The 25,028-nt window shown below is 37.3% G+C and overlaps 1 long non-coding RNA gene and 1 other non-coding gene across 2 annotated transcripts; both read right to left on the minus strand.

Moving 5' to 3' along the window:
- Positions 1-5,026: 5,026 nt before the first annotated feature.
- On the minus strand, positions 5,027-7,556 carry LOC141550399 (uncharacterized). The gene is made up of 2 exons (XR_012484598.1): positions 7,434-7,556; positions 5,027-7,051 (listed from the first exon to the last, which is right to left on the minus strand). It is a non-coding gene; the product is annotated as an uncharacterized LOC141550399 (long non-coding RNA).
- On the minus strand, positions 6,732-6,813 carry TRNAL-UAG (transfer RNA leucine (anticodon UAG)). Its single transcript has one exon. It is a non-coding gene; the product is annotated as a tRNA-Leu (tRNA).
- Positions 7,557-25,028: the final 17,472 nt, after the last annotated feature.

A 25,028-nucleotide genomic window follows, 5' to 3' on the forward strand; every position in this document is an offset into this window, starting at 1 on the left:
GCATCAATGGGAACGTTAGGTGCCATGTCAAACCCTCATCTCTTTGGCTAATGATGAAAAGGGCAGAAAATAGGGGCACACCCATGGAATCTTCCAAGACCACGAGCACACAGCACTTAGTCATCTTAGTCACCATTGGGGCTGAGCTAGTGTGGCACGTTTTAGTTCTTCCTCTGTTCACTATTAGTGTACAGAGAGAGCTAACCTTGAAAGCATAAAGGCTCAAATCTGTATCGAGACCTCACTTCTGACATACAAACTACATAACCCTAACCCTGATCTGACTTAACCTCTCAGTGCTCTAGAGCAGGACTTCTTAAACTTTTTTCATTCATCACCCTTCTTCCTTCAAGAAATTTTTAGGTGACGCTAGGTATAAGAGTGTGTAAAATAGGTATACAAATTAAACATCTACTGATAATAAATCAAAATTTCACTATGAGATCCCATATAGGGTAGCAGAGCATAGATTAAGAAGCTAAGCTGTAGATAATTATCTAAGAATAGAAGGTATTGGGGCAGCTAGATGGCACAGTGGATAGAGTACTGGCCCTGGAGGCAGGAAGACCTGAATTCAAACCTGGCTTCAGACAAACGTCTTACAAAAAATAAAAGACAAGAAGATGTTGGCCCTCTATTAGAGAGGGTTCCTCATTTAGGATTCCTATATGCCAGTGAAATTACAGATCTTCTCCTACCCTTTTTACTGGATTTGGGAATAAACTGTGAGTTTATGAGTGCTAAAAATGAGCTCCCTAACATTCCCATAAAATAGTTAGAGAGTTATTCATTTTTGCTACTTAGGTGATGCAGTATAAGAAGTAATGGACCAAAAAGGATTGGAAAGGAAAACCAAGGGGTTTCACAGGAATAGTATTTGTCCCCTTCCCAAGTGTAGAATATGAAGGTTGAAGGGTTTCCCAGCTCAGCTTGAATGAGTGCAGTAGAGTGAAGATTTCATCTGAGGTTAATTTGTTAATTTGGCAAATTAGCTCAAATTCTCTGTCTCCTTGAAATGTCTAACTTTATCAAGTGAGGTTCTGCTTCTTTGGGATTGGGACCTAGAATAATCAGAGAAGGTGCCATGTTTTCTAGTGACATAAACATATCTAACCAATGTGTTATACCAGATTTGGCAAACTCCTGGTCATAAATTTTCTCCCCAAGAAGAGGATTTCTACTTTTATCTGCTGCAACTATATAGAGATAGGGAGGGGAGAGGAAAAACTGCAGCATTCCCTAGGAGTTCTAAGGTAGAACAGGAATAGAAACACGGGCAAAAAGGCAAGGAGAGACCTGTGGGGCTAGGCTTCCAATAAGATTGTAGGGTTAGAGGTTCACAAGGGAAGCCTACAACCTCAATAACCCCCTCAAAAAATAGCAACACAAATGTCACTCAAGGAGCAAAGCTATCAGAAATCTTCATGTAACAAGATTTGAGCAGGAATTGTTGATGACTCAAAAGGAAGAAGAAAAAGAAAACAGGATCACTAAAGCACTTTTTTAAATGCACAAAAGAAAAAAAAAAGGAAAAAAAATTAAATGCACAAAAGAGAACAGAAGACTGAAAAAAAATCACAAACAAGTTGGATAGTTTGGAAAGTGATGTATTGAATTTATTACAAATGTTAAAAGAAAAGCAGGTTATACATAATAGAACTTTGCAATTTCATGTATAATTTAATTTGTCCTATTTTTTACTATGTACACTGTATATGAAAATGCTTGTTTTATTTGGTATGTACTAAGTTCAGAATAAAAAAACGAAGAGAAGGAAAAAAGATCTAATGACTCTGTGAATATTTAAAAGGGTTATCTATCTGGTTGTGAATCATATCAGGGCTGTTTCAGGTCTATTCCTGAGAGAGCTGAGAGGAGGGAAGCTTACCCTACTTCCCACCCCATCTACCTTCAGTCATGAATGCACATAGCAGAAGATAAGGTAAGATTGGGACTGCCTCTTTTCTGTTTTTTCCTTTCTGATCTTAAAGAGTGAATGAGTTTCTATCCTGATAGGGATGTATCTTGGAATAACCTTGTGAGTTTAGGACATTCAGAATATCACACTTACTTCCACTACTTTTGAAGATGACCATCACCAAGAGGATGGAGCCAAAACCAGTGGTGGCTTGAAAGTACACAACTAAGGTGAAAAGTAACGATCACTTTTCAGCAATCCCAGAAACTACTTTACATTTTGATAATGAGATTTAAGAGCTTCCAGAGAGATGGAAGCAGTAATTATACTACACTATATAGGCTACTGAATTTTTTTTTTCCGTCAATGCAGTAATAATGATAATTATTATAATGAGTCTGAATCTTTTATGCTGTTTAGTATTTCCTTTGCATATAGGTAATAAAAATCTGTCCCATAATGAGTACCTTTTTGTTTTACCTTTAGGAGAACCCCTGGAACATGAGCCTGAACTTTAACCTTAAGCAATTTTTCCCTGTTGGTATGTGGTATAGAATTGTAATGAGTAAAAAGAATGTGAAAAAGAGGTGTCCAATCTGTCTTATCAGAAATCAAATTCCTCCAGGACCCAAGCTATTCCAGACTAATATCTCAGCCCCTTAGGGAAGAATGAGTGCAGCATTCCTGCCTTCCAGGCACAACAATGATTTTTGTTACCCTAAAACAGCAACATAAATGCCATCAATAGATCAAAACTGTTGAAAGTCTCACAAAACAACAACAACAAAAATCGCCAAAAATAATGATATAATGAAAAACTGAGTTTTAGCTTCAGGGCCCAGCCTAGATCGCTGAGTAATAACCGACATTTATTTATATCACCCAACTAATCAGGGCTTTTACAGATATTTTCTCATTTGATCCTCATAAACACTCTGGAAATTAGTTGCTGAAGCAAACTGAAGTTAAGCGGCTTGCCCAGAATCACAGCTAGAACTACCTAAGGTAGGCAGGTACTTGCTGATTCAAGGCCCAGTGCTCTATCTACTGCACCACTTAGCTGCCTAAAGATATCAAAGAGGTGGTATTCCACAATTTCTCATCCTTCCTCTAAAATTTCTATAAAAAGTCGACCCAATGTGCAGGGCAGACTTCCTCTAGATACTTCACCAATGCAGCATATAGGCCATTTATCCTTTATCCTTCACTCTTTTTAAATGACCAGTCCCCTTCCTATTCTGGCATGGTGTGATACATTGGGCCTGGAAATAAGCAGACCGAATCCCACCTCAGAAATTTATTGGCTCTGTGACCCTAGGCAAGTTATTTGATTTCTGCCTGTTTCTTCAATTGTAAATGGGGGATAATGATAGCACCCACTTCAGAAGGTTACTGTGAGAATCACTGTGAATTCTGAGAAGGTAATATTTGCAAAGCACTCCACAAGGTGCCTAGCACATATTAGGTGCTTAGCACATATTAGGTGCTTTATATATGTATGTGTATGTATGTACATACATATATGTGTATATGTGTGTTCAAAACTAATCCACACAGTGGCCATTTCTAAAAGATGTGTATTTGTACCCAGATATGAGAAACAGCAAATTCTTCTAACATTTTTACACTAATATATTATTTTACTGTGATCCAGGTAATCTTCATTTATGATTTCTTAATATAATTCTTAATTCTTTTTCACACTTGTTTATGTTTGATTTTTGTTTTAATAATATTTTATTTTTCCAAATACATGCAAAGATAGTTTTTAACATTCATTTTTGCAAAATTGTTCCAACTTTTTCTCCCTTTCTCCTCCTCTCTCCCCCACAGCAAGCAATCCAATATAGGTTAAACATGTGCAATTCTTCTGAACATGTTTCCAAATTCATCATATTATGCAAGAAAAATCAGAGCAAAAGGAAAAACAGAAGAAACAAACAAACAAACAACAAAAAGGTGAAAATACTATGCTCTGATCCATATTCGGTCTCCATAGCGCTCTCTGGATGTAGACAGCACTTTCCATCACAATTCTATGGGAATTTCCTTGAATCACCTCATTGTTGAAAAAAGCCAAATCTATCACAATCGTGTTGCTGTGTGCAATATTCTCTTGGTTCTATTAAGTCTCTGGAGGCTTTTCTGAAATCAGCCTGCTGTCATTTCCTACGGAACAATAATATTCCATAACATTCATATACCATAATTTATTCAGCCATTCTCCAATTGATGGACATCCACTCAGTTTCTGGTTTCTTGCCACTACAAAAAGGGTTGCCACAAACACTCTTGTACACGTGGGTCCCTTTCCCTTTTAATGACCTCTTTAGGCTATAGGCCCAGTAGAGATGTGGCTGGATCAAAGGGTATTGCATAGGTTTGAGCCCTTTGCGCATACTTCCAAATTGCTCTCCGTTTGGCTGGATCATTTCACGTGATGAAAGCTATTTTCAAGCTGCAATTTGTAATGCTCCCAAAGACAAAATTCCACGATAAAGTAGAACTTTACAGAGCTCAAGGGAAAGTTCAGTAAACAGTCTCACATCAAACAGAACAATAATCACTTAAAATGTCAGCCCATCTGGAGAATCATTAAACTAAATCAAAGATGACCTTAATTAGATTAAGGTGTTTCTATCTTAAACTGGTTATCTAAGAGCTCAGAGTTCCTTTTTAAACTTTGACCCAATGCCTCTCAGAAATTAATTGTCATTCCTCATTTAATTCATGTCTGACTCCTCGTGACCCCACTGAGGGTTTTCTTGGCAGAGATGACTGAATCAATCTGCCATTTCCGTCTCTGGCTTATTTCGCATAGGAAGGAACTGGGGTAACCGGGCTAACTGACTTGCCCTGGGTCACTCAGGCAGCGTCTGAGGATGGACTTGAATTCAGGTCCTCCTGACTCCAGGGCTACTTCCCGTCCATAGAATGTAGTTGGCGTTTGGTAAGAATGATATAAAAGGGGCAGGTAGGTGGCGCAGTGGATAGAGCACCAGCCCTGAAGTCAGAAAGACCCCAGTTCAAATCTGGTCTCAGACACTTAACACTTCCTAGCTGTGTGACCCCAGCCTCAGGGGAAAAAAAAATGATATAAGAAAAAGATTTCATTGAGGCATTAAGGTTTATTATGTGGAAAGCCCTGGGAAGACAAATAGAAAAGTAAGATATACAAGCTCTCGAGAAGCTCCCGCTCTAACTGGGAGAGCCAACATTTGTGGAAGTTGCAAATCAAATAGAAACGTCTCATGGTCCTTAGCGGACAGCAGCAAAGCAATCTGTTTTAAGAAACACCAGTCTCTGATGTTGAAACAGTTAACAACGCCCAGGACTTTGGCGGCAGGAACTTTCTTTTCTGCGGCTTGTGTGGCTGAGGCTGTAATGTCTGCGGGCGGGCTCGCCAGGACATCTTCCCAGGAGGGCCGTAACTGGCTGGCAGCGGCGCTTCCCCAGGCTTTCGGGCTCAGGGTCCTGGGCAGTCTCCAAGAGGTGCGAGAGGAGCGCATGGCCGAGGTGGGGTTGCAGTTTAACTAGTCCGGCACCGCGGCCCCTCCCTCTAAGCCGTACTTGCTGGTTGGCTCCCCTGCCCTGGGGGCTGCAGTTGGTAGGCAGTTAAGGAAAAACTCCTAAAGCACTCTCCTGATAGTCCTTTTTATCAGTAGAAAAGCAGAGGCCTTCAGTAGACTTCCATAATCATCGTGTACTGCCCTCTGAGGGATACCCTCAACACCTAGACTTAGGTCCATTCCTTAATGACCTCATCAGGGTTTGTTTGGGTTTTTTGGTTAAATTATAATCCCTATTCAGATAACTCCCAATTCTATATATCCAGCCCTAATCTTAATCCCACTCCTACTTGACTGTCTTCCCACTGGCATCTCAACACATGAGAACGGAGCTCATTTTCCCCAGGGAAATTAATTTCTGCTGAGCGCACCAAGATTCTTTTATTTCACTCCAGATCATAATCTTCGAATCTTCCCTCCCCTTATTGCCCAATTTCCATCAGTTGCCAAACCTTATAGCTTCCACATGCACGTTCTGTACTCTCCCAGCGCATACACTGCTGGGTCCTGGCACACCTTGTCCCAGGTATTGCTACAGCCCCACCGCGCCCCCGCTTCGTTTCCCGCCACCAAGCGGCCGGCACAGGCTCTCTAAGGCCCGGGCCACGGCCGGGCGTTCCTCAGGTTCTGGTTACCGCAGCCCGTCAGGCCTGGGCCGCTTTTTAACTGGCAGCTGCGCATTTCAGTCAGTGTGCCTGGGTGACCGCGAAAGGAGCTAAAACTTTGGAACCAGCTCTCAGGAGCCACTGAGAAACCCGTGACTTCGGGCTTCCTACGAGAGTTAAGTTCGATTGCCTCTAAGGTCCCTTTAATGTTTGTTCTGGAAAAGCTACGGCGGCTTCCGGTCTCTTCCCTCTTTGCACTCGCTGTTTAACAGGCCATCGGGTTGGTCCTAGTCCTGACGGGCTCAGTGTATGAGAGCATTTCTGACCGCTACGAGAGAAAAAAGGTGGGGCCAAAAAGCAGCGTCTGCAACTTTACCTTCTCCCGGGGACACCGATTCCTAAATCTCCCAGCCCTAAGGTCATCCCTTACCTGATCCCAGGCCCAAAGAGGTGAGCCTGGGAAAGAGTTAGAGACTTCGGCTCTCGGAATTCGCAGTCCCGGAGAGAGGGCAAAGATGGGAACACTGGGACCGCGTAATCTCTAAATCAGAAAACAGTAAGTGTGCATAATCGGGGGTTAAGAGACTAGTGCGATAGCGGAGAAGGTAACAAAATATAACAGCGAAAAATCTCGGCTTCTGGCAGCGGTGGGATTCGAACCCACGCCATCGAAATGACTGGAGCCTAAATCCAGCGCCTTAGACCACTCGGCCACGCTACCGCCCTCTAAGGAAAGAGGCTTTGAAATTATAAGAAGATGACGACGCTCAAGCCACGCCCCCCCAGCAGGTAGTCGTACGTCCGTGGATTCCGGGTTGCTTTCTCTTTGCCCTGAACCACAAAGGAAGAACCCCGGAAGAAGTCCCCGGAGGCTGTGTACAATTTTGCTAACGGAGCGGTGACCTCAGTTAATTTTTAACCTCTGCTGTAGAAACCGCATGCATAACAGCTCCGAATCACTAAAGGAAATTAAATAAGGCATATTAGTACTATAAAGTGTGCGTACGTGGAAACATCAATTTTATCTCAAATGTTCATTTTTTGTCCCTTCGTGAGCACACTAACTTTGCCTTGGCCAGCAGGAGGCGCTGCTGCTTCACTGCTGGCGCAAATGATGGAGGAGCCACGTGTGAGGCGAAATCCTAGAGGGCTTCCAGCGACCCCTCCCTCCATCGCGCCTGCGCTCTGTACACCGCCAAAACCCTAGTCCAAAACTCTGGAGACGCCGCCACGTGCCGGGGGAAGCCACGTGTCCTCACTCCCCTCCCAGGGCGAGGAGGAAAGGCGTAACGTGGGGCGACCCCCTCACCCTGTAGACCTTCCTCCCGCAGTGTTCCTTACCAGAGTCCCAAGAGAGGGATTTCCGTATGAGAGGATTTTCGGGCCTTGTCTCCCAAAGGTCTCCTCTCTCTTCCCCTTGCACAGGCCGAGCAGCACGGCGTCTGCTTACATGCGCACGCGCACACGCGCGGTCTCCACGTGGCTTCGCGGGATTCCCCAGCCCTGTCTGCGGGAGACGCCCCATTAACTTCTTTACCATCTGGGCCTCCCATGGGAAGTGGGGTGAACCGCTTGGGCGCGCCTCCGAGCAAACATGGTCAGGAAGTCCAGACACCCCAAAGCAGGTTTCCCAGGTTCCTCACAAAACCGACTAATTTGCTGTTATTTACTAATCGTTTTTTGCGCCCTGACCCCTTGGGGAATCTGAAGTCTGTGTACCCCTTATCAGAATACTGTTTCTAAAGGGATGAAATAGGCTTACAAAGGAAACCAGTCGTTTAAATACAGTTATGAAAATAGAAGATAAACCGGATTGAGAACCCGGTTTTTTCTTTCTTTTCTTTTTTTTTTAATTTTTATTTTATTAATTTTATAATTATAACATTTTTGACAGTACATATGCATGGGTAATTTTTTACAACATCATCCCTTGTACTCCCTTCTGTTCCGAATTTTCCCTTCCTTCCCTCTACCCTCTCCCCTAGATGGCAGGCAGTCCCATACATGTTAAATGTGTTACAGTATATCCTAGATACAATATATGTGGGCAGAACTGAATTTCTTGTTGCACAGGAAGAATTGGATTCAGAAGGGAAAGATAACCTGGGAAGAAAAACTAAAATGCAAACAGTTCACACTCATTTCCCAGTGTTCCTTTTCGGGGTGTAGCTGATTCTGTCCATCATTGATCAATTGGAATTGGATTAGCTCTTCTCTATGTTGAAGATATCCACTTCCATCAGAATACATCCTCATACAGTATCTTGAAGTGTATAGTGATCTCCTGGGAGAACCCTAGTTTTAAAGTGGGAAGAAGAGACTGAACTCCTCAGACAAACTTTATTCTGGTCATTCACTAGAGCTAAATTTGCTTGCATCAGGAAATTTTCAAGCACCAACATCTGAATGCCCTGAAGCTCAGCAGTCAATAGTTAGTACATGTGAAGACCTGCCTATTTTGTTTCATCTCTAGGGGGAAGTAGGGTGGAGAATGTCTCTATTCCCAGGATGGGGTGGCTTCAGAAATCTGACAGTCATACATGCCCCTCCCAGGCCAGCAGGTAATTCCAAGGCCCCACTTTACTTTTTGGGAGGAAGACCTTCAGCAGGTTCTCTACCCACAGTTCAGTACATTTTGATTTGCAAAAGGTTAATCTGCATAATTTTCTCATCACCAGATTAGATCTACAACGTAGGAATTGTCTGTGCAGATTTGTAAACTGCAGAGAAAGTTTTTTTAAATGAAAGGAATAGCAAACAGACCACTGATTATTACCAACTAAACCAGTATTCTTTACTAGAAGGATTCTTTTCTGAAAAGAATGCCTGGCGGTAAAAATGCCACTTCTTGCTAACTTTCAGAGAAAGAAACATGGTGAACCTCTCTATACAGGGTCACTGAGCTGTTTGGACAGAAAGCCGTGGGGAGCTCTGACCCAGAAAATGGACAATTATCTCATCACTCCACCAACATTTCTGAATCACAATTGTCTGGATCAAAGGTATAATATCACTGCATTTATAACCAACAAACAGGTCCGATTTTATGACTTTCCACGGGTGAGACTACAGACACAAACTCTTTTCAATCTATCCCAGCCCCAAGCAAAAAGTGAGAAGTACAACATGTCTGCACATAAATAATCTGTCAAATCATTGCTTTTTCAGTGAGGGGGCGTGGGGAAGGGATAACAGGAGAAACGAGAATTTGTAATTCAAAATTTTTAAAAACAAGTGCTACATGTTTGATATATTGGATCACTTGCAGTCTGGGGGGGGGGGTAGAGGGAAGGGAGGGAAAAAAAATTAGAATCCAAGTTTTGTAAGGATGAATGTTGAAAATTATCCATGTATATATTTTGAAAATAAAAAGCTTTAATTTAAAAAAGTGTTTAAGTGCCAAAAGTTTTTACATATAATTGGGGGGAATTATTTTTAAATAAAAAAAGTAAAAAGTACCAAAAACCAAAACCTGAAAGCAGCTGAGTTTTAAAAAGCATCTTCCTGAGGAAATCAAAGTTGAAGCTTTTTAGATAAGGTTCAGGAGTACTGCTATGCCGCTCCTTCCCAACAGTCTGGGATGGGGGGCAGATCTGGAATTTAGAGTTCATGGGATATAAAGCTGAAAAGGGGGTTGACTCCTACCTGCATATCTAATGAATAGTGGCCTGGCTTTGGATGGGACATAAGTGGAAATCTGTGAATCCTTCATCTTTAAAAGAGAGTAAGTTAATTATCTCAAGTACCAGGAAAAACATCTATACCTTCCTTCATTTCTTGGGTCCAATTTGTATCTGCAATAGCTGAAATTCTGGCAAGCCTGGACAGGAATACCCAGGTATGGGTCAAGAAGGGCTGTTGGGGGATGGGTGAGGAACAAATTCACACTATTGGCTAATCCTATTACTAAACGTAGGATGGGTCAGGATTAAAAGGATAGTATTGGGGAGTCTATAGGAAGATATGAACACTGTGTGGCTCTTGGAAAGGGATAGAATTAAAGCTATCCCATGGGTATGACAAATGAGACAATTACAAATATAAAAATAACTTCACTACCTCTCATCCCTACTCTGCTGTGAGGGCCAGCTACAAGGTGATGGCAAACTATTAGGGGAAAGGAAAAACAATCACATAATTTTAGATTTGGAAGATAGCTAAGGGATCTTTGAAAATTTTCAGTTTCAGCCAAACTCCATATTCTGTAAACCACGTACTGTGCTAGATTAAGTCAATAGAAGATTTACTAAGTGCTTACAATGTGTTAGGTAAGCTTTGGAGATATAAAGAGCAAAAAGTATTTCCTGCCCTCAAGGAACTCAAAATCTAACTCTCTGATGCGGGGATACAAATCCATTCCAATTCCCCTTACAGATAAGGAAATTGAGCCTCAGAGAGGCAGAATGGCTTGTCCAATGTTACACAGCACAACTTGTACTTAACTCCAGGTCTTCTAAATCCAATTACAATATTCTTTCCATTAAACTTTGTTGCTTCCCTAAGGACTATCAGGATCACCTAGCTCAGAGGTTCTCAAAGAGAGGTCTGGAAACCCCTGGTGATGGTCTCTGAGAGGAGAGAGATAATAGAACTCAAAGATTTAAAAACAAATGTAAAACAATTGTTTTACATGTAACTGGAAAAATTAAAATATTAAATATTAAACTTATAAATCAATTTTAAAAGACGCATCTCCTCTGAAGTCAGGGATTCTTAATCAGGAATATATAAGCTTTTTTCATAACATTTCAATAAATGTATTTTAATGTAATAGAAAAGCTAAGTCTATCATAGCTGATCATCACATAGTGTTGTGTTACTATGCACAATGTTCTGCTCACTTCACTCAGCATCAGTTCATGTACATCTTTATAGGGTTTTTTTGAAATCCAACTATGATGATCATTTCTTACAGCATAATAGTATTTCATTACATTCATATGCCACAACTTGTTTAGTAATTCCCCAATTCCTCAATTTCTAATTCTTTGCCACCACACACATACACAAAAGCTGCTATAAATATTTTTGTACATGTGGGTCTTTTTCTATTTTTTGTGATTTCTTTGGGATACAGAACTAGTAATGGAGGAAACACACCTGAAACAGGATGAGACATTCAAACTAAAAGTAAAAGGGTGGAGCAGAATCTATTATGCTTCAGGCAAAACCAAAAAAGCAGGAGTAGCCATCCTCATCTCAGATCAAGCAAAAACAAAAATTGATCTAATTAAAAGAGATAAGGAAGGGCATTATATCCTGCTAAAGGGAAGCATCAATAGTGAAGCAGTATCAATATTAAACATGTATGCACCAAGTGGTGCAGCATCTAAATTCTTAAAAGAGAAATTAAGAGAGCTGCAAGAGGAAATAGATAGCAAAACTATAATAGCAGGAGATCTCAACCTTGCACTATCAGAATTAGATAAATCAAACCACAAAATAAATAAGAAAGAAGTCAAAGAGGTAAATAGAATACTAGAAAAGTTTGATATGATAGATCTTTGGCGAAAGCTAAATGGAGACAGAAAGGAATATACTTTCTTCTCAGCAGTTCATGGAACCTATACAAAAATTGATCATATACTAGGGCATAAAAACCTCAAAATCAAATGCAGTAAGGCAGAAATAGTAAATGCATCCTTTTCAGACCATAATGCAATCAAAATAACATTTAATAAAAAGCCAGGGGAAAATAGACCAAAAAATAATTGGAAACTAAATAATCTTATACTAAAGAATGATTGGGTAAAACAGCAAATCATAGACATAATTAATAATTTCACCCAAGAAAATGACAATAATGAGACATCATACCAAAATGTGTGGGATACAGCCAAAGCAGTAATTAGGGGAAGTTTTATATCTCTACAGACCTACTTGCATAAAATAGAGAAAGAGAGGGCCAACGAATTGGGTTTACAACTAAAATTGCTAGAAAAGGAACAAATTAAAAACCCCCAGACAAACACAAAACTTGAAATTCAAAAAATAAAAGGTGAGATTAATAAAATTGAAAGTAAAAAAACTATTGAATTAATTAATAAAACTAAGAGTTGGTTTTATGAAAAAACCAACAAAATAGACAAACCCTTAGTAAACCTGATTAAAAAAAGGAAAGAGAAAAAGCAAATTGATAGTCTTGAAAATGAAAAGGGTGAACTCACCACTAATGAAGAAGAAATTAGAACAATACTTAGGAGCTACTTTGCTCAACTTTATGCCGATAAATTTGATAACTTAAATGAAATGGAAGAATACCTTCAAAAATATAGCTTGCCCAGATTAACAGAGGAAGAAGTAAGTAGTCTAAATAGTCCCATCTCAGAAAAAGAAATAGACCAAGCTATTAATCAACTTCCTAAGAAAAAGTCCCCAGGACCAGATGGATTTACAGGTGAATTCTACCAAACATTTAAAGAACAACTAACTCCAATGCTATGTAAACTATTTGAAAAAATAGGGATTGAAGGAGTCCTACCAAATTCCTTCTATGACACAGACATGGTACTGATACCTAAACCAGGTAGATCGAAAACTGAGAAAGAAAACTATAGACCAATTTCCTTAATGAATATTGATGCTAAAATCTTAAATAAGATATTAGCAAATAGACTTCAGAAAATCATCCCCAGGATAATACACTATGACCAAGTGGGATTTATACCAGGAATGCAGGGCTGGTTTAATATTAGGAAAACTATTAGTATAATTGACCATATTAATAATCAAATTAATAAAAACCATATGATCATCTCAATAGATGCAGAAAAGGCATTTGATAAAATCCAACATCCATTCCTACTAAAAACGTTTGAGAGTATAGGAATAAATGGACTATTCCTTAAAATAATAAGGAGCATATATTTAAAACCTTCAGTAAACATCATATGTAATGGTGATAAACTAGAACCTTTCCCTGTAAGATCAGGAGTGAAACAAGGTTGCCCACTATCACCATTACTATTCAATATAGTACTAGAAACTCTAGCCTTGGCAATAAGAGCCGAGAAAGAGATCCAAGGAATTAGAGTAGGAAATGAAGAAATCAAATTGTCACTTTTCGCAGATGACATGATGGTATACTTAGAGAACCCCAAAGACTCTGCTAAAAAGCTATTAGAAATAATTCAGAATTTTAGCAAAGTTGCAGGATACAAAATAAATCCACATAAATCCTCAGCATTTTTATACATTACCAACACAATCCAACAGCAAGAGATACAAAGAGAAATTCCATTCAAAATAACAGTCGATAGTATCAAATATTTGGGAATATATCTACCAAAGGAGAGTCAGGAATTATATGAGCAAAATTACAAAACACTTGCCACAAAAATAAAGTCAGATTTAAATAATTGGAAAGACATTCAGTGCTCTTGGATAGGCCGAGCGAATATAATAAAGATGACAATACTCCCCAAACTAATTTATTTATTTAGTGCTATACCAATCAGACTCCCAAGAAACTATTTTAATGACCTAGAAAAAATAACAACAAAATTCATATGGAAGAATAAAAGGTCAAGAATTGCAAGGGAACTAATGAAAAAAAACTCAGAGGAAGGTGGTCTAAGTGTACCTGATCTAAAGCTATATTATATAGCAGCAGTCACCAAAACCATTTGGTATTGGCTACGAAATAGACTGGTAGATCAGTGGAACAGATTAGATACAAAGGACAAAAAAGGGTACATCTATAGCAATCTAATCTTTGACAAACCCAAAGATTCCAACATTAGGGATAAAAATTCATTATTCGGAAAAAACTGTTGGGAAAACTGGAAATTAGTATGGCAGAAATTAGATATGGATCCATACTTAACACCATATACCAAGATAAGATCAAAATGGGTCCATGATTTAGGCATAAAGAGGGAGATAATAAATAGATTAGAGGAACAGAGGATAATCTACCTCTCAGACTTGTGGAGGAGGAAGGAATTTATGACCAGAGGAGAACTAGAGATCATTATTGATCACAAAATAGAAGATTTTGATTACATCAAACTAAAAAGTTTCTGTACAAATAATACTAATGCAAACAAGATTAGAAGGGAAGTAACAAATTGGGAAAATATTTTTAAAAACAAAGGTTCTGACAAAGGTCTCATTTCCAAAATATATAGAGAACTGACCATAATTTATAAGAAACCGAACCATTCTCCAATTGATAAATGGTCAAAGGATATGAACAGACAATTCTCAGAGGAAGAAATTGAAACTATATCCACTCACATGAAAGAGTGTTCCAAATCACTACTGATCAGAGAAATGCAAATTAAGACAACTCTGAGATACCACTACACACCTGTCAGATTGGCTAAGATGACAGGAACAAATAATGACAAATGTTGGAGGGGATGTGGGGAAATTGGGACACTAATACATTGCTGGTGGAGTTGTGAAAGAATCCAGCCATTCTGGAGAGCAATCTGGAATTATGCCCAAAAAGTTATCAAACTGTGCATACCCTTTGACCCAGCAGCGCTACTACTGGGATTATATCCCAAAGAAATACTAAAGAGCGGAAAGAGACATATATGTGCCAAAATGTTTGTGGCAGCTCTTTTTGTTGTAGCTAGAAACTGGAAGATGAATGGATGTCCATCGGTTGGAGAATGGTTGGGTAAATTGTGGTATATGAAGGTTATGGAATATTATTGCTCGGTAAGAAATGACCAGCAGGAGGAATATAGAGAGGCCTGGAGAGACTTAAATCAACTGATGCTGAGTGAAATGAGCAGAACCAGAAGATCACTGTACACTTCAACAACAATACTGTATGAGGATGTATTCTGATGGAAGTGGAAATCTTCAACATAAAGAAGATCCAACTCACTTCCAGCTGATCAATGATGGACAGAGGTAGCTACACCCAGAGAAGAAACACTGGGAGGGGAATGAAAATTGTTAGCACTAATATCTGTCTGCCCAGGTTGCATGTACCTTCGGATTCTAATGTTTATTGTGCAACAAGAAAATGATATTCGCACACATGTATTGTACCTAGACTATATTGTAACACATGTAAAATGTATGGTATTGCCTGTCGTCGGGGGGAGGGAATAGAGGGAGGGGGGAATAATTTGGAAAAATGAATACAAGGGATAATATTATAAAATATATATATATATATAATAAAAAAAATGAAAAAAAAAAGAAATAAGATCTTTATCAGAGAAACTTAAAAAAAAAAAAAAAAAAAGAAAAAAGAAAAGAAATGACCAACAGGAGAAATACAGAGAGGCTTGGAGAGACTTACATCAACTGATGCTGAGTGAAACGAGCAGAACCAGAAGATCATTATACACTTCAACAATGATACTGTACGAGGATGTATGCTGATGGAAGTGGATTTCTTCAACATAGAGAAGAGCTAATCCAATTCCAATTGATTAATGATGGACAGAACCAGCTACATCCAGAAAAGGAACACTGGGAAATGAATGTAAACTGTTATTTTTACCTTCTGAATCCAATTCTTCCTGTGCAACAAAAAATTCGGTTCTACACACATATATTGTATCTAAATTATACTGTAATATATTTAACATATATAAGACTGCTTGCCATCTGGCGGAGGGGGTTGGGGGAGGAAGGGAAAAAATCTGAATAGAAGTAAGTGCAAGGGATAATGTTGTTGTTTTTTTTTTTTTTTTTTTTTTTTTTTTAATTTTTTATTTTATTTTATAATTATAACATTTTTTGACAGTACATATGCATGGGTAATTTTTTACAACATTATCCCTTGCACTTACTTCTATTCAGATTTTTTCCCTTCCTCCCCCAACCCCCTCCCCCTGATGGCAAGCAGTCTTATATATATTAAATATATTACAGTATAATTTAGATACAATATATGTGTGTAGAACCGAATTTTTTGTTGCACAGGAAGAATTGGATTCAGAAGGTAAAAATAACAGTTTACATTCATTTCCCAGTCCTTTTCTGGATGTAGCTGGTTCTGTCCATCATTAATCAATTGGAATTGGATTAGCTCTTCTCTATGTTGAAGAAATCCACTTCCATCAGCATACATCCTCGTACAGTATCATTGTTGAAGTGTATAATGATCTTCTGGTTCTGCTCGTTTCACTCAGCATCAGTTGATGTAAGTCTCTCCAAGCCTCTCTGTATTTCTCCTGTTGGTCATTTCTTATAGAACAGTAATATTCCAAGGGGATAATGTTGTAAAAAATTACCCATGCATATGTACTGTCAAAAAATGTTATAATTATAAAATAAAATAAAAAATTAAAAAAAAAAAAAAAAAGAACTAGTAATGGTACTGGGGATCAACAGGGATATACAGTTTATAGTCCTGTGGACATAGTTCTAAATTGCTCTCCAGAAAGGCTGGATCAGTTCAATACTCCACCAATTTTCCAATTTTCCCACATCATAGATATACATTTTTGACCCAGGTTAATTCTTTCTTCCCAAATCATTTTGGTAGCCCTTTGCTCCCAAGAGCTCATCATATCAATATTAGACTTAATGTAGATACTTAGTCAATTAAGTTAACCAAAACTTCCAAAGTCAAGAGATCCATTAGCCTCAGTCCCTCTAGTAGTTGGAATTGCACTCTCTACATTGGACAATTTTTCATTTTAATCAAAGCATCTCTGTGCTTATACCTCACACACAGTAGGAAAATGTTATTGAATGAATTTCCTAGAAAAAGAAGAAAAGCTTTTGATTGGTAAAAAAAATGAACCATTTGCAAACAAAACAAAACAAAACAAAACAAAAAAACCCTGTAAGCCATAAACAGCCACATGGAAACAATAACTCAAGTTATTAATAATGAAGGAAACACAAAGAACTCTGAGATGTCTCCTTATATCCATCATATCTATTTTTGAGGATATGCAGGATTTTAGTAGATCTATAAATTGCTCTAAAAAATTTCAGAATTGTCTAACTAGATAATTAGAATTATCTAATAAATGTCAGAATTTATTAATATTTTTAAAAGATATTAACTTGTCCATACCCTTTGATCCTTCTATTGGGGGGTTAAGACAAAGAAAGGTTTATACATACAAAAATTTTCACTGGGAACAAAGTTGGTGTCCATCAGTGAGGAATGTCTGAACAAACTTTGGAATATTATTGCACTCTAAGAAATGATGAGTAAAGAATTCAGAAAAACATAGGAAGATTTATAAAAAAAAAAATAGCTGCAAGGTGAAAAAAAGCAGAACTAAGAAAATAACATGTAAGGTTTCAGATAAAGAAATCAATATACACCACCTGCTAGAGTTGTTGTGAGAATCAAGTGAGATAATATATGTAATGGACTTTACTTTGTCGATCTCAAAGCCTGCATAAAGTGCTAGTTATCATGGTGATAAGATATTAAGCCCTCATACTTTTATCAGGCAAGAACTCATCTTGATGGTTCACTTGTGATGAATCAGCCCTGGTTACCTCCCCTGACATGAGAAGAAATCTGTCTGGAATGAAAGATTGGCTGAGGGACTTGATCTTGCTCAGAACCCAGAGTCTTAACAATGTTCCTGGAATAGATGTTTAGCTAAGGACAGAGTAGATTCAATGAAGAAAAGCAGATTCATGGCTCTACAAAGAGCTTAGTAGAAAAATTATTCTATACCTGAGGATATAGATTTGGATGTGGAACATTCTCTTTGAGAGAAATTCTCTTTAGGTTTTCTTTGAGAATTTGGGGAAAGTAAGAAATAACCAGCAGGGTGATTTCAGAAAGGCCTGGAGAGACTTATATGAACTGATGCTTAGTGAAACAAGCAGGACCAGGAGATTGTTGTATACTTCAGCAATAATACTATATGATGATCAATTCTGATGGATGTGGCCATCTTCAACATGACATGAACCAAATCAGTTCCAATAGAGCAGTAATGAACTGAACCAGTCACAACCAACGAAAGAATTCTGAGGAATGAGTGTGAACCACTACATAGAATTCCCAATCCCTCTATTTTTGTCTACCTGCATTTTTTATTTCCTTCACAGGTTAATTGTACACTATTTCAAAATCCGATTCTTCTTGTGCAGCAAAATAACTGGACATGTATACATATATTGTATTTAACTTATACCTTAACATATTTAACATGTATTGTTCAACCTGCCATCTGAGGGAGAGAGTAGGGGGAAAGAGGGGAAAAATTGGAACAAAAGGTTTTGCAATTGTCAATGCTGAAAAATTACCCATGCATATACCTTGTAAATAAAAAGCTATAATAATTTTTAAAAAATGAATTTGGGGAAAAGAACTTTTATCCCTTTGTCATATCAGCCCTCTAAGATTGAGCTCAGTTTTATTTTCGATTACGCACGTGGGAAAATATGTCAGTCTTTGGTACAGGGAAAAGCTGTTTTGTACTGACTACTTTTACTCTACCACTCCTTTCTTTTTTTTTTAAATTTTATTTATAAATTTTTTTGATAGTATATATGCATGAGTAATTTTTTTATAACATTATCCCTTATATTCATTTTTCCAAATTATCCCCTCCCTCCCTCTACTCTCTTCCCTTGATGACAGGCAATCCCATACATTTTACATGTGTTACAATATAACCTAGATACAATATATGTGTGTAAATACCATTTTCTTGTTGCACATTAAGTATTAGATTCCGAAGGTATAAGTAACCTGGATAGATAGACAGTAGTGCTAACAATTTACATTCACTTCCCAGTGTTCCTTCTCTGGGTGTAGTTGATTCTGTCCATTATTGATCAACTGGAAGTGAGTTGGATCTTCTTTATGTTGAAGATATCCACTTTCATCAGAATATATCTTCATACAGCATTGAAGTGTACAAGTGATCTTCTGGTTCTATTCATTTCACTCAGCATCAGTTCATATAAGTCTCTCCAAATTTCTCTGTATTCCTCCTGCTGGTCATTTCTTACAGAGCAATAATATTCCATAACCTTCACATACCATAATTTACCCAACCATTCTCCAACTGATGGACATCCATTCATCTTCCAGTTTCTAGCCACTACGAAAAGAGCTGCCACAAACATTTTGGCACATACAGGTCCCTTTCCCCTCCTCAGTATTTCTTTGGGATATAAGCCCAATAGCAGCAATGCTGGATCAAAGGGTATGCACAGTTTGTTAACTTTTCGGGCATAGTTCCAAATTGCTCTCCAGAATGGTTGGAGTCTTTCACAACTCCACCAACAATGTATTAGTGTCCCAGTTTTCCCACATCCCCTCCAACATTCATCATTATTTGTTCCTGTCATCTTAACCAATCTGACAGGTGTGTAGTGGTATCTCAGAGTTGTCTTAATTTGCATTTCTCTGATCAGTAATGATTTGGAACACTCTTTCATATGAGTGGATATAATTTCAATTTCATCATCTGAGAATTGTCTGTTCATATCCTTTGACCATTTATCAATTGGAGAATGGTTTGATTTCTTATAAATTAGGGTCAGTTCTCTATATATTTTGGAAATGAGGCCTTTATCAGAACCTTTAACTTTAAAAATATTTTCCCAATTTGTTACTTCCCTTCTAATCTTGTTTGAATTAGTATTGTTTATACAGAAACTTTTTAGTTTGGTGTAATCAAAATCTTCTATTTTGTGATCAATAATGATCTCTAGTTCTCCTCTGGTCATAAATTCCTTCCTCCTCCACAGGTCTGAGAATTATACTCTGTTCTTCTAATCTATTTATGATCTCATTCTTTATGCCTAAATCATGGACCCATTTTGATCTTATCTTGGTATATGGTGTTAAGTGTGGGTCCATATCTAATTTCTGCCATACTGATTTCCAGTTTTCCCAACAGTTTTTTCCAAATAGTGAATTTTTATCCCTAATGTTGGTATCTTTGGGTTTATCAAACACTAGATTGCTATAGATGTACCCTTTTTTGTCCTTTGTACCTAATCTGTTTCACTGATCTACCGGTCTATTTCTTAGCCAATACCAAATGGTTTTGGTGACTGCTGCTATATAATATAGCTTTAGATCAGGTACACCTAGACCACCTTCATCTGACTTTTTTTTCATTAATTCCCTTGAAATTCTCAAACTTTTATTCTTCCATATGAATTTTGTTGTTATTTTTTTTAGGTCATTAAAATAGTTTCTTGGGAGTCTGATTGGTATAGCACTAAATAAATAGATTAGTTTGGGGAGTACTGTCATCTTTATTATATTCGCTCAGCCTATCCAAGAGCACTGAATGTCTTTCCAATTATTTAAATCTGACTTTATTTTTGTGGCAAGTGTTTCGTAATTTTGCTCATATAATTCCTGACTATTCTTTGTCTACCACTCCTTTCTAAAAGCTAATTGTCTGAATAATTGATAATCATAATAGGAAACATACTGGTTGGGGTTCATGTAGAGATCATCAAGTTATGGCCAGAGAGGTCAAAAGCCAGCAGTTTATTTTTGTCTAGCCTCTGAGCTAAAAACGATTTTTATAAGTTTAAATAAACTATTTTTAAAACCATTCTTAGCTTACCATGCAAAATGTGCACAGGCTGATTTTGGTCCATAGACCAAAGTTTGCCTACCTCTGAGCTATAGCACATACATTAGAGTTATAGCTACCCTAGACTCTTGAGACCTGATTTATTAGTGCTTTGGGGAGTATGCATATTTAATACAATGATTTTGTTTTGGTATTCCTACCCTTCCATTTCCTGGCCAAGTGGATAGGAAGGAAAATGAATATTTGCTTTATTGTTTCAGTCCTGACAGACTTTTCACAACTCCATTTGGATTTTTCTTGCCATTTCATTCTCTAGCTCATTTTAGCGATGAGAAAACTGAGATAAATAGGGTTAAATGACTTGCCTAGTTTCTCACAGCTAGTAAATGTCTGAGGTAAAATTTCAGCTCAAAAATATGAATTTACCTGACTTCCCATCTAGCACTATCCATTGTACCACCTAGTTGCCCTGAATATTTATTAATGTAACTTTTAAAAATAATAGTAAATTGCACCAAAATTTTGTCACAATTTTAAAAATAAAATAGAACATAGGCAGTAACTTCTCCCCATTAAGTAGGAATGAAAGAATTTTTTCCTCTCTTTCCCTCTATTCATTATAAAAGAAAATAGATGTAACCAAATATATATATATATGATTTTTCAAACAAAAGGATAAGATTTCCATTAGTCTTGTCTCTTCTTTTTTTTTTTACAATTTTTTTTACTTTCAATAGCATTTTATTTTTCCACATACTTACAAAGATAATTTTCAACTTTCACCTTTGCAAAACTTTGTGTTGCAAATTTATAGTTGACCCAAAAGAAAGTGGAAAAAAGAACAGAAGGAAAATGAATCATTGTCTTATGTCTTCAGTCTATATGAGTTTCAGAAACACTGTGTCTTCCTTAATACAACGAGTATAAAATTCACCCACACTAATTTGGGTCCAGAGTTGGCGTTGATGACTTCATGGCTGCAGCTTCTCTGTCACTTCCATGGCAATCAGCTCTCTTCAGACACGATTTATATCCAAATTAGCCCCTCTGCCAGCATTTTAAGCAAACCTTCAATAAATAGAGGGTGCTTGGGGATATGTGGGGTAATGAATACTTGAAGATTTCTATCCCAAACCATTAGGCACTCACCTGCTTTCTTGCTTTTGGAAACATCTGGAATTGGCATATATCAGGATTTCATATACTATAATGAGCCTGGTCAAATTTTTGTCCCTCTAGTGTAATGATCCTGCCAGAAGAAGTTGGCATTTTCTTCATTCATTCATTCTTATAGAACAATAATATTCTATAATATTCATATACCACAACTTATTCAGCCTTTCTCCAATTGATGAGTTTCCACTTTCTAGACACTACAAAAATGGCTGCTACAAATATTTTTCCCTTCTTTAAGATGTCTTTGAGATAAAAGTCCAATGGAAAGGGTGTTGGATCAAAGAGTATGCACATTTTAATAGCCCTTTGGGCATAGTTCCAAATTGCTCTCCAGAAAACAATGTATCAGTGTCCCAGTTTTCCCATATTTTCTCCACCATTCATCATTATTTTTTTCTGTCATCTTAGCCAATCTGAGAGGTGTGTAGTGGTATCTCAGAGTTGTCTTAATTTGAATTTCTCTGATCAATAATGATTTAGAGCACCTTTTCATATGACTAGAAATGGTTTTAATTTCATCTGAAAATTGTCTGTTCATATCCTTTGACTATTTATAATTTGGAGAATGGCTTGATTTCTTAAAAATTGGAGTCAATTCTCTATATAATTTGGAAACGAGGCTTTTATTGGAACCTTTGACTGTAAAAATGTTTTCCCAGTTTATGGTTTCCCTTCTAATCTTTATCTGCATTAGTTTTGTTTGTATAAAAACTTCTTAATATAATCAAAATTATCTATTTTTTGTTCAATAATGATTTCCAGTTCTTCTTTGGCCACAAATTCCTTCCTTCTTCATAGATCTGAGAGGTAAACTATATTTTATTCTTCTAATTTGCTTATAATACCACTCTTTACATCTAAATCATGAACCCATTTCGACCTTATCTTGGTATATGGTGTTAGGCATAGGTCAATGCCTAGTTTCTGCCATATTAGTTTCCAATTTTCCCAGCAGTTTTTGTCAAATAATGAGTTTTTATCCCAAAAGCTGGAGTCTTTGGATTTGTCCAACACTAGAGTACTATGGTCATTGGCTATTGTGTCCTGTGAACCTAATCTATTCCACTGATCAACTAGTCTATTTCTTAGCCAGTACCAAATGGCTTTGATGATTGCTATTTTGTAATATAGTTTTAGGTCTGGCACAACTACGCCACCTTCATTTGCAATTTTTTTCATTAATTCTCTTGAAATTTTTGACCTTTTGTTCTTCTGATGAATTTTGTTATTATTTTTTCTAGATCTATACTTTTTTTCCATTTCTTTTTTTAAATTTTATTTATTTAATTAATTTTTACATAAATTTTATGCATAGCTAATTTTCCATCATTGACAATTGCAAAACCTTTTGTTTCAATTTTTCCTCTCTTTCTCTCCATCCCTTCCCCCAGATGGCAGGCTGACCAATACATGTTAAATATGTTAAAGTATAAGTTAAATATAATATATGTATACATGTCCAAACAGTTGTTTTGCTGTACAAAAAGAACCAGACTTTGAAATAGTGTACAATTACCTGTGAAGGAAATAAAAAATGTTGTTAGACAAAAATAGAGGGATTGGGAATTCTATGTAGTGATTCATAGTCATCTCCCAGAGTTCTTTTGCTGGGTGTAGCTGGTTCAGTTCATTATTGCTCTATTGGAACTGATTTGGTTCATCTCATTGTTGGAGAGGGCCACATCCATCAGAATTGATCATCATATAGTAGGTCCTACTCATTTCACTCAGCATCAGTTCATGTAAGTCTCCCCAGGCCTTTCTGAAATCATCCTGCTGGTTATTTCTTACAGAACAATAATAATATTCCATAATACTCATATACCACAATTTATTCAGTCATTCTCCAATTGATGGGGCATCCACTCAGTTTCCAGTTTCTTGCCATTACAAAAAGGTCTGCCATAACATTCTTGCACATACAGGTCCCTTTCCCTTCTTAAGAATCTCTTTGGGATATAAGCCCAGTAGTAGCACTGCTGGATCAAAGGGTATGCACAGTTTGATAACTCCTTGAGCATAATTCCAAATTGCTCTCCAGAATGGCTGGATGTATTTACAATTCCACCAACAATGTATCAGTGTCCCTGTTTTCCCACATCCCCTCCAACATTCTGCATTATCTTTCCCTGTCATTCTAGCCAATCTGACAGGTGTGTAGTGGTATCTCAGAGTTGTCTTAATTTGCATTTCTCTGATTAATAATGACTTGGAGCATCTTTTCATATGGCTAGAAATAGTTTCAATTTCTTCATCAGAGAATTGTCTGTTCATATCCTTTGACCATTTATCAATTGGAGATTGGCTTGATTTCTTATAAATTAAAGTCAATTCTCTATATAATTTGGAAACTAGGCTTTTATTGGAACCTTTGACTGTAAAAATGTTTTCCCAGTTTATTGTTTCCCTTCTAATCTTGTTTGCATTAATTTTCTTTGTACAAAAACTTTTAAATTTGATATAATCAAAATTTTCTATTTTGTGATCAATAATGACCTTTAGTTCTTCTTTGGTCACAAATTCCTTCCTCCTCCACAAGTCTGAGAGGTATCCTATGTTCTTCTAATTTATTTATAATCTCATTCTTTATGCCTAAATCATGAACCCATTTTGATCTTATCTTGGTGTATGGTGTTAAGTGTGGGTCAATGCCTAGTTTCTGCCATACTAAGTTCCAATTTTCCCGGCAGTTTTTGTCAAATAGTGAATTATTATCCCAAAAGCTGGGGTCCTTGGGTTTGTTAAATACTAGATTGCTGTAGTCATTGACTATTTTGCCCTGTGAACCTAATCTGTTCCACTGATCAACTAGTCTATTTCTTAGCCAATACCAGATGGTTTTAGTGACTGCTGCTTTATGATATAGTTTTAGATCAGGTACCGATAGACCACCTTCATTTGATTTTTTTTTCATTAGTTCCCTTGAAATTCTTGACCTTTTGTTTTTCCATATGAATTTTGTGGTTATTTTTTCTAGGTCATTAACATAGTTTTTTTGGTATAGAGCTAAATAAATAGATTAGTTTAGGTAGTATTGTCATTTTTATTACATTTGCTTGCCCTGTCCAAGAGTAGATCTATACTTAATTTTATTCTCGAAAAAAGCTAGGGATGACATCAGATATCTGATGGAAAGCATTCCCTGGTACAAAAGGCTCATAGACGGCAGATAGAACATTTTTGAGGGACCTAATTTGAGGGACATATTTTAGGGGACCTAATCTTTAGTGCCCACATCTAAAGGGCCTAAGTCAATTCAAGTCTACAAATGTATCAAGGTTCACTTTGAGTAAAGAATTGT

Source organism: Sminthopsis crassicaudata, chromosome 1 (genome assembly GCF_048593235.1).
Source record: "Sminthopsis crassicaudata isolate SCR6 chromosome 1, ASM4859323v1, whole genome shotgun sequence".
Classification (NCBI taxonomy): Eukaryota; Metazoa; Chordata; class Mammalia; order Dasyuromorphia; family Dasyuridae; genus Sminthopsis; species Sminthopsis crassicaudata.